This window comes from Neopelma chrysocephalum, unplaced genomic scaffold (assembly GCF_003984885.1).
Source record: "Neopelma chrysocephalum unplaced genomic scaffold, ASM398488v2 Primary Assembly neopelma1_60, whole genome shotgun sequence".
Taxonomy (NCBI): domain Eukaryota; kingdom Metazoa; phylum Chordata; class Aves; order Passeriformes; family Pipridae; genus Neopelma; species Neopelma chrysocephalum.
In genome coordinates this window covers 4792008-4800929 of record NW_020897715.1, presented here as the reverse complement: position 1 = coordinate 4800929, position 8922 = coordinate 4792008, and the positions used below count along the sequence as shown (strand labels likewise).

The 8922-nt window shown below is 44.1% G+C and overlaps 1 long non-coding RNA gene across 1 annotated transcript; it reads right to left on the bottom strand.

Moving 5' to 3' along the window:
- Positions 1 to 5661: 5661 nt before the first annotated feature.
- LOC113966360 lies at positions 5662 to 8436 on the bottom strand. The gene is made up of 2 exons (XR_003533800.1): positions 8276 to 8436; positions 5662 to 7241 (listed from the first exon to the last, which is right to left on the bottom strand). It is a non-coding gene; the product is annotated as an uncharacterized LOC113966360 (long non-coding RNA).
- Between the last annotated feature and the right edge of the window lie 486 nt (positions 8437 to 8922).

The following is an 8922-nucleotide window of genomic DNA, read 5'->3' as shown; positions in this document are numbered from 1 at the left end:
GGATATTAAATACAAAGAGTTTCACTCTCGGTGGAAATTGTCCAACTGACTCCAGGATACTGTGTAATCATTAGGAACTGGAAAAACTCAAACTGCCTGTCTGTAGTGGCTTGGATAAGACCTGCTGGGTGCATTCCAGAAATGAATATTGCAGCTGTGATGACACTTATGTTTGGTCTCTTCTTTCAGGGTGAATTGTGCCCTTATGCCCAAGGCCAGCATAAGTCTAATGCATCATTTGAGATCCATTTAAGCCCTTAAAATAAGACTAACATAGCATTTAAATGTTAGATGGACCTCCTGGCCCTTTTGATGGAAGTGAGTGCATTGCAAGAAATGTGCTAAACATTAAAATGTATGTGTTAATCAATAAAATGTATGTGCTATTCATTAAATGTATGCTTTCCACTGTTAAAGACAGTAAAATACATCCAAAAAATGATGGCCCTGTCTTACGTATGCATTCTCTTATCATTTCTTCATACAACATCCTAGCTTGCAAAGTGTCTGAGACCTCCCCATCTGAAAAGGAACATTGTGTAGCTCTCAGCTGACACTGCAGTCTGTTTGTGTCCTTCTGATTTTCCTCAACAGTAGCAGGACTGTCCACTCTGAGAAGTAGTGTAGCTGGATAGGAGGAGATCTGGATGTGGAACAGTTGGTGCTAAGGATGTGGCATCCACTCAGTACACCTTTAGGTGGATTTATTTGGTCTAGCTCTAGTCTATTCCTGTGCCCATGGGAACATAACTTCTGGTTTAGTTTCATTCCAAAGGAATCCTGTTTGTGTGTTCCATGACCCCTACCTGGTGCAAATCAAAGTGCAGTAAGTGGAGATAATAAGGGAATAGGAAAATCCCTCCAAAAGCACAGTCATGATCCTCCCCTAGATGTGCCCAGTGCACACCCACCTGCCTTCTTAGACAATGTACAAGAGCAAGAAGTGCTCTTAAAATGATCCTACTTGTGGATTAATGTTACAGAACTCTCTGTGGGAAGAGCAAGCTGCAGGATCTCCACGTTTCCCCTTCGTGGCAAAGATTTCTGTTCTGAGTGAGGGCCATCCAGCTGAATCCCTGTGCTGACAGCAGTGCCACCTGAGAGCACTGCCCCCAGCTCCTGCCTCACAGCACCTGCAAAGCTCTTCCTGAGTTTCAGGGCAACCAGGATTCAGATGGAAAAATCTGTGCACACAGCAACCAGAACTTGATATCTTAGATGGTGGAGCATGTGTATTAATGCCAGGTGAGATCTGGCAAGTGAATGTTTGTTTTAAATTTCTCTTTAATCACTCTTACAGTTTTAACTTTGAAGTCTAGGGAAGTACATTTTCTGGTTTATGCCTCAGATGACATGGAAAAAGATATTCCACCTACAGTACTGGAATATCATTTATAGAAGTGTAAATTCATAAAGCTATACCTCTAACAATTTGTCCACATGGAACTATCCCAATTTGCATAAACTGAGGACTTGACTGAAAAAAAAAAAAAGAAAAAAAAAGAACTTTTGAGGCACTTCTTTTATTATAATTGCTCCAAAATTTCAGATCTAGGTATTTATGGATATATATACAGTCTATGTGAAAAAAGGAAAACAAGATTTGAGAAGTGAGTCTCCTAATTCAGTATTGAATTAGTTTTTGTTTAGATGAGGCTCAGTAAGAATTTTAAGTTGCACAGCTCGCTGAAAGATTCACGAATGGAGCTGGGAGGACAGGGAGAAGCTAAACATAAAAATCTTTGGAAAAATATTTAAAGAAATAATGATAAAAAGTGGTAAGGTTTGGAGGGCTACAAGAGAATGCAGATTTATTTGAGTTCTGTTTTTCTACTACAGATGTTCTGCTAACTAGAGCAGAGATGTTCAGAGACCACATATCGGCTGTAAAATTCTAGGACTGAGATTAATTAAATGTCTGCTGCTCCTCACAAAAACTACACTCGAGAGTTTTTTGGGCCTTCTAGTCTTCAGAACGAACAGCTGTAGCATACATCACATGCACATCTTGCACTCTTAAAATGTATTTTTATAACAAGTGTCATTTTTCTATAAGGAAAGTTTAACATTTTACCCTTCCTCTGATTATCTTGCTGCTGTTCAGAAAATAAAAAAGGATAAGGGTCTGATACTTACTGTACTAACATCTGATACTTCCTGCAGAGCACTGCCTCCACCCAACATGTGTTTTTAAATAAAATTCATAGTAGGTTCAATGGTCACAAATACTCACTTATGGCTTATGTGAGTCCATTTCTTGCAACAGTTGTAGGAAGGTGAGGACCCCATTCTGGTCTATTCTCTAGGTCAACGCCTAGGAAATACGATTTGTCGTTTGTGTCTTCTTTTTCCCCCTGACTGGACAATCGTATTGCTTCTTTTGATCAGTCAACTCACCCCTCCTCTGGATCCTGCTATGCAGGTGAAGGGTATACTTTTATTATGTGATTTATTTTTATATATGATTAATCTTGCAGAAATCTCTTTTCCTCCTCCATAAGCTGACACCCTAACAATCTGATTTCTGGATGCCAGGCCTCAAGGAGTTTCCTGGTTTAATTTGATATGGTACCCACAAACTCACAGTATTCTTGTGTTGTTACACTAAAACAATACTGCTACTTAAACAGTGCCCAACCCACCTTCAACTCCATGCCCCTTATGGCTGCCTCCTTAGCTCTTACAGAAAAATGAAGCTGATGTCAAATGTAAGATTTCCAGCCTACTGGAACTGTTATATACTTGATACATTATTTACACATGCCACTTATAAAAACATAAGCCCCAAGCCAAAGGCGTCTCCTTCACTCCCACATGGCTGTACTTGAAGATGTCATTGACCATAAAGAAACAAGCAAAACATTTTGCCTTAAAGCTACAGTGCTTCACACCATAAAGACTTGCATTCCTTACCAAGTATGACTGCTTTAAGTTCATGATTTTATTGTAACTGAAGACAATTTTATTTTAAACCTGGCCAATTACAACAACTACAGGTGGTGGCCAAATGCAGTGGTGGCTTGTGAGGAGCACAAAGGTACAACCTGACTAATGCCACCCAAGAACCTGCACACTGAGGAACGCCAGCCTGTGTCTTATTGTGAAAATACTTTCTAATTGTTTTTCTCAGGTAGATGTTACTTGACCTTTAAATAAATAATTTAAGTCCTATAAAAACTGTACCGGACTCCTTAGAAATGTCAGCTGTGTGTGGAGGAAAGCCCAGCTGTGGAACAGAGAGAATGTACAGTCCACAACAAGCTTTCCACTATTGCCTTTGCCACGTGCAATATGAGAAGGACAAAGAAGTTACCTCAGTCTCCAGAAGCCCTCAGTTTCCAACACATCCACTAGGACTGGCAGGAAGGATACACCAATAATGGTGGTGCTGTCTTATTTACCAACCACAAATCCACTTCAATATCAACAAGCGACTTAGTCAAAACAACCACCAAGAGGTCTCAATCTGAATGGGTTTTCACAGCATTCAAGCCATGTAAAGACACATTGTCCAAATAAGGGACAATGCTGACTGTGCTGCTGTCCTAGGGTGGGAGTCAAGGCTGTATAACTTATTCCAAATGCTGGAATATCTAGTCCTTTCCAGAACACTAGCCTAAAATATTAATCTTTAAGAGCTCTTTGCAAAATTACTTATAATGAATATTTTATTTAATAATGAGCACTTTAGAAATAAATTTCTTTAGTGGTTGTCATGTATAACTGTAGGAAAGCTTTAAAGTGAATAGACTTGAACATTATAATCATAATGTTTGTATTGTTAAAACTGCTGACAAGACCAATAAAGCATAGTAGATTAGAGAAGCAGCAAAATATCACTGGTAGATTTCTGGGGGAATAAAGATTCAAACAGCCTCCTGTTGCAGGCAGGCTTGGCCTTGCCGATGTCATAGAACCATAGAGTCATAAAATGATTTGGGTTGGAAGGTGACCTTGAAGATCATCTTGTTCCAACCACCCTGCCATGGGCAGAGACATCTTCCATGAGACCAGTTTGCTTAGAATCCCATCCAACCTGGCCTTGAACACTTCCAGGGATGGGGTATCCACAGCTGCTCTGGGCAACCTGTGCCGGGGCCTCACCACCATCACAGGGAAGAATTTCTTCTTAATATCCAATCTAAATCCACTGTCTCTCAGTTTGAAGCCATTCCCCTTATCCTGTGCATCCATGCTCTTGTCCCATCTTTCCTGAAGGTTCCCTTCAGGTACTGGAAGGCCACACTTAGGTCACCACAAAGCCTTCTCTTTTCCAGGTTGAACAATCCCAATTCTCTCAGCCTTTCCTCATAGCAGAGGTGCTCCATCCCTCTGATCACCTTGGTGGCCTCCTCTGGACTTGCTCCAACAGCTCCATGTCCTTCCTGTGCTGGGACCCCAGAGCTGGAGGCAGCACTACAGGTGGGGTCTCACCAGAGCAGAGCAGAGGGGCAGAATCCCCTCCCTCCCCTGCTGCCCACACTGCTTTGGATGCAGCCCAGGACACGGGGGGTTTCTGGGCTCCCAGTGCACATGCCTGGGTCGTGTCCAGCCTCTCATCCATCAGCACCCCCAAGTCCTTCTCAACATATTAAAATTTCCTATAAAGTTAATAGAAGAGAGGCTTTCAATTCTCAGGAGGGAGAAAGTTGTCTCATGTTAAGAAGCGTGTTGCTACAGGTAGTTTCTTGAATAGGATCTTACCCAAACCTGGGTCCAGTTCCCTGTGTTGATCACAAGTCTATCAAATGCTGTTTGGTTGGTATTACTTTGAATCATGATGAGCAGGCAATTTTCCTGGGTTTGATCTGGTTTTCTTATATTTTTATAGAAGAAATGTTGCCTCCCATAGTAATTGCTATCTTCCCTGTGCAATTACATAGAAATGCCAGACAGTCCTAGCACCAGAACAATAAAAGCTGAACAGAATTATTTTAATTTTCAAGGAGAAAGAGTTAAGTTAATGGTGAAAGCAGGTGGTGTTGGGTAGGACATCTCTGCTAGGCCTTAACTACTGTCAGGGGGCTGCAGGCAAACACAAGGCTAATTTTTCAACAATCCAGTTGGATTCATAGTTTTCTACCCCTTGCAACATGACTGAGAATTGAAAAAGAGGTGATGCAAAACGGGACCATTTTATAAACAATTTAAAGGACACAAAGATAAAATTATTAACAACTTTGCTGGTATCTCCACATCCCTCAAGCTATTCCTTCATGTGAGTGTTTCTACTGCTTAGAGCAATGTTTCTTATGTGGCTAAGATGCTACATGATCAGGAATCCCCAGCTACCAAGGCTGTTATTTGAAGGATCCTAAAGGCTTTCATGGGCAAACCCAGAGGGTGAAACACAACTTTAATGAAAGCAGCTTGTAGCTCCCAGAGACTCCAGGGGATATTGTCTTCTTTCATCAGTATTGAATTGGTCCAAAGTGTACAAAACTTGCATTGTGCCTTAAAGCTAATTGAGAATTTCTGGCTCTCTATCTCTCAGTTGAGAAAGGTCAGCTTTGAAATTTCCAGGTCAGAACTGTTTGACAAGGATTTAGTGTCATCCACAACTTGGGACATGCTAACAGGATTTCTTGTTTAAAGGCAGTGCTGTAACTGTAAAAAGAGGCTAAGAGGGCAAAACTATGAGGAAAAAGATGATTCATTTCAGTGATTTATTCTTACACTTCCAGGCTCTCAGACTAAAAGAGGTCTCTCTCATTGCAGGAGGCATGACTGACCTATCTTTCCATTATTGCACTGCTGTGCTGAGTTATTGCAGTTTTGAAATATAAATAGGAAAGATTTCATAATCTATGGGGTAATTTGCAAAGGCTAATTTGTACCTTCCTGGAAAGCCTAGATTCTTGCTCAGTGAAACAGGGCACTGTGGAAGCTTAGCCAACTTTTTCTGTCATTTGGGAAATCAAAGATAACACAAGAGATGAGCAGTGAGACATATTTAATTATCACTAGCCCTTCTAAGCATTCCTGCTTTTCCAAGGTTATATATGTCCAGACAGTCAGAATTAGGCTGTAGCATGGGAGAACCTTACACTGGCCTCTTGTGCACCATATGCCTTTTCATTGACAAACTAACACTTTTTTAATGAGAGTTTCTGAGGTTGTTATCCAAAATACATTCCTTATCCGATATCTCATCTTTAGCACCTCTCCAGGGGTATCTGGGAGTTTGGATCCAGACATATTTGCAAATCCAGGGCTTGATCAGGTCCCAGTGAAGTCAATAAAAATATTGTTGGTACTGAACAGATATACATTAATCTCAAATGAAAAGTAAAACCCATCCAAGAAAAAGTGTGAGGCAAATTACAGGTTCTTTTTCTAATCAAAATATGTCTTTTTCTTTCTCTCTCTTTAAATTTTTCTTCAACTGTTTTAACTTTATAACTAGCTTAAAGTAGCTGAGAAAATGTTGAAATTTTTAAATGTTGAATAGTCCTGGACCAATACCCCAAAAGGTTAATGTGACCTTCCTGATATATAACTCTTAATTTTGAAACTTACTGACTCCAATTAAAAATTTTTGGTGATGATAGAAAACTGAAATGTAGAAAAAGAGATACTAGGAGGTTGAGAAATGAACTTTTGATCTCAGTTATCACTATTTCTGGAAAAATGGAAAAAGAAGAAAGAACACCAGCAACACTTCGGTGCGTTAAACATTTCATAAGCATAACCTCAGGGTTATGTTAATGTAATCATTTACATGGGAATATTAATTTTTGAAACATTTGTGGCTTTAGTTAACCTGTTCCTTAGAGACGTGCCAGACTCTCAAAGCAGCCCCTGGAAGCTACAGAGGCAGGTGCTGGTGTGCCATTCTCTGTGCATCCCACCAACACGGCCGTGATCCTGCAAAGCATCACAGATGTGGCCGTCACTCCCTTGCAGTCAGAGCAGTCGGGCTGAGATGCTGTTTGCAGGTGAGGATGGAGTTGGAGACCTGCATCCCCCTGGAGTCCTGCAGCCAGAGAGCACCTGCTCCAGGCACCCGTTTTGAGACATCGAGAGGAAACATGAGATAATAAACACTGTTGTTTCCCATGCATCCATGTTTGACTTGGTGCAAGGCAAAGCCCTGGCTGCGCAGGGTCGGTACCTCAGGACGGGAAATCAGCAGGGTCGAAATCCTCAGGGGTCCCCTTCCTCTCGCCTTCCCAGAGCCCATGCTGCCTTCCAGCCATGGTCTGGGCAGAGAACGAGCTGTTTGCCAATCTCCACTCACTCTGTGGGCAATGTTAAGGTGGAAAGGGCACATGAAAAGGGAAATGCAGTCATCTGCACTTCGCGGTGTCCCTGCTGGAGCACGAAGCAGGGGGTGGAAGACGAGGGAATAGGGTTAGTGGATATGTGTGTCAGCGGGGGGATGATCTAAGTATCTGAAGTCATTCGAAAGATTAGAGCAAGCATTACCGCTTCCCCGCCCTCTCTCGTCCTCAGGGCTCAGGGGAAATCACAGTCCACACTAGATGACAGCTTGCTGGGTCTTAATGACAGGCTGGATGAAGACGAGCCGCGGCCGCCCAGACAAAGAGGGGAAGTTTGGCGCTGCCGCCGACCCGGGAAAGAGGCATGGACAGGGGCCGAGCCGGGACACGGGGGGCAGCGCCGGTGACACCCCGGGCCAGCTGCAGCCGCTCCGCTCCCCAAGTCGCCTCGGGCGCCGCATCACCGGCGTTCTCGGAAAAGCCCCGGACGCTTCCCTCCCCTCCGGAGCCAGACGCAAACCTGCCTCCTCCACCGAGCTTTGCAAACTGCAGCGCCAGGCAGCAGAGCGGGGGCGGCGGCAGGACGGGAGGTAAGCCCGGCTCCACCGTCCCCGGCCAGCGGTGACAACTCAAACCCCGGGTGACTCTGGGGCTTCAAGCGTTTCGGGGAAAACCTCGCGGTTTTCACACATAGTTTTTTCTCCCGGTCTCTCTCCCCTCCCCGGCTTCCTCCGGCTCTTCCCCTCTTCTGCTTCCCTCTCTCCCTCTCACTATCCCTCCTTTTCTCCTCCCCCCGCAGCCGCCCCCCCCTTTCCGCCTCCCCTCAAGTTTCTCCTTCTGTCTGATTAAATGAGAAGGAAGTGTGGGAGTGGTGGTTTTGAAGCTCTCCCTTTAAGAGGCAGCCTGCAGTGACGAATTGTTGAAATTGCCATTGCAGGATGGCATTCCGCTATAAATTCATTGTTCCACCTCCTCTCATCTTCACATTTCTCTCCCTTCTCCTCTTGTTCACATCGGCAGACTGGGGATAACAACAACAACAGAAAAGATACAGGGAGGGCGCTTTTACAGAAATCCAGGACGTTTTCCGCTTCTTGGGCGCTTTTTTTTTTTTTCCTTTTTAACCATCTCGCCGGAGACGATCGAGGCGGTTTTTGGTGCCTGAATTTCTTGTCTCCCTTTCTCCTCTTCAAAACAAAAGGGGGCAAAAGAAGGAAAGGGACCCCACCGGAGCCCGAGAAAGTGCCGAGTCGCAGCAGACCTGGCCCCTGCCCTTGCTGCTGCTGGTGATGATCCGGTGACTACAGCAGAGAAGTGGAAGAGGAGTGGGAAGTGCTCAAACTTCTCTACTTGCCGGTTCCGAGCCTCCTCTCCTCCTTTTCCTCTCTCCCCACTTTGCCTCCCCGGCAGCAGCAGCGATTTGGGATTTTTTGCCTCTCTCTCTCCTTCCATGTGCTCCCGGCTCTTCCCTGCTGAGAAACACAAAGTTCACACGCGAGCGGCTTTTGTTGACATTTTTTTCTCTCCCACTCACACTTGACTCGAGTTTGGGAGGGAGAACTTTCTTTTTCTTTTTTTTTTCTTTTTTTTTTTCCCCTTCCCCCCCATCTTCCCCCTTCTTCCCGTCCCTTAACTACGCTGCCGCACTCCGCCGGGCCGGCTCTTTCCACCGCCGTCCCCGACTCCTGTTATTATTATT